Source organism: Octodon degus, unplaced genomic scaffold (genome assembly GCF_000260255.1).
Source record: "Octodon degus isolate 3935 unplaced genomic scaffold, OctDeg1.0 scaffold00012, whole genome shotgun sequence".
In the NCBI taxonomy this organism is placed as follows: Eukaryota; Metazoa; Chordata; class Mammalia; order Rodentia; family Octodontidae; genus Octodon; species Octodon degus.
The window spans coordinates 11424145-11425507 of record NW_004524588.1 but is presented as its reverse complement, the minus strand read 5'-3'; the positions used below and the strand labels follow the sequence as shown (position 1 = coordinate 11425507).

At 33.7% G+C, this 1363-nt stretch overlaps 1 non-coding gene across 1 annotated transcript; it reads left to right on the top strand.

The window, feature by feature from the left end:
* The first annotated feature begins 680 nt into the window (after positions 1–680).
* LOC111815217 lies at positions 681–806 on the top strand. The gene has a single exon (XR_002819960.1). It is a non-coding gene; the product is annotated as a U6atac minor spliceosomal RNA (small nuclear RNA).
* The last annotated feature ends 557 nt before the right edge of the window (positions 807–1363 follow it).

Here is a 1363-nt window from a genome sequence, read left to right as displayed (position 1 = left end):
ATGTTTGGCCACAAAATTCAATCTCAGAAAAAAAAATTAAATTGGGTTTTTAGGACATAGTTTTTCTAGTTACTTCAAGCTGACCTCGAACGCACTGTGCAGTCCAAACAGATTTCAAACTTGTGATTCTCCTGTCTCAGCCTCCCAAGTGCTAGGATTATAGGTGTGCACCACCATACTATGCTCAGCATATCTTTTTAAAAAATGAAATCACAGTATGTATTTTCTGATCATAATGACATAAAACTAGAAAACAAGAGCTTTTTACTACACACTCATCAGAAGGGCTAAAATAAAAATAGTAACACAACAGGTTGGCAACGATGCAGAGAAACTGACTCATAGGCTGCTGACAGAAATATAAAAAGGGAACATCCACTCTAAAATATTTATATTTTTTTCTTGAACTAATCATGCAACTACCAAATGGCCCATTAATTATGTGCTTCAGCATTTATCCCAGAGAAATAACTTATGTTCACCCATTATACACACAAATGCTTATATAGCAGCTACATTCATAAGATGCAAAAACAATCCAGTTCTTCAACAGGTAAACGATTAAACAAACTATGCTATAACAATACAATAATGAATTTTAAAAATACGAATAAACTACTAATACATATTGACAAAATAAAAAGTTTGAGACAATCAAGTTTTTTATAAACTTAAGATGAGTATTGTATGAAAGGAGAGAAGGTTAGCACTCCCCTTGACAAGGATGGAAGAGGCCCTCAGGCCTGACAACACGCATACAGTTAAGACACTGTCACCTACTTCGTGGCATCTAACCACTGTTTTTTGTCATTTGGGTCATCTAAATGTGTACTACTTCTAATGTCATACCAATTATTGCTATACTCTCTTTAAAGTTTAAAAAAAGGTAATAAAAGTAAACAAGGGACAATAAAAACAAAATGTAGCAGGATTGTACTGCTACAATGTTATGTAGAGTTTGATTTCTAAATTTCTGTGTAAAAAATGTGTAATTTTTAACATTCTATAGGGATTTAAATTTTAGAATATCCATGGTTGTTGGAAAATAGTAGCTCCATTTTATTTTATTTCTAAGATATGTGATATTCAGACAGTGATGTTAAGCTCAACTGCCTCTGTTATAGGATAATATAATTAAGCTTCTCTTCTGGATGGTTAACAAAGTTTGCAGACCAAAAATTAGACAGATAGATGGACTATAAAGATAGCAATATTTTGGCCCTAGCCCTTCAAGGTCAGTGAGGACTCAGGACATAAGAGAACCTCTGCTGTGACATCCTGTAACTAAGTGGTGTCCCAAATTTTCTGATTAAGGAGATTATAAGGCCACAGAGGAAAGTGATCGATGATGGATAGTATACCT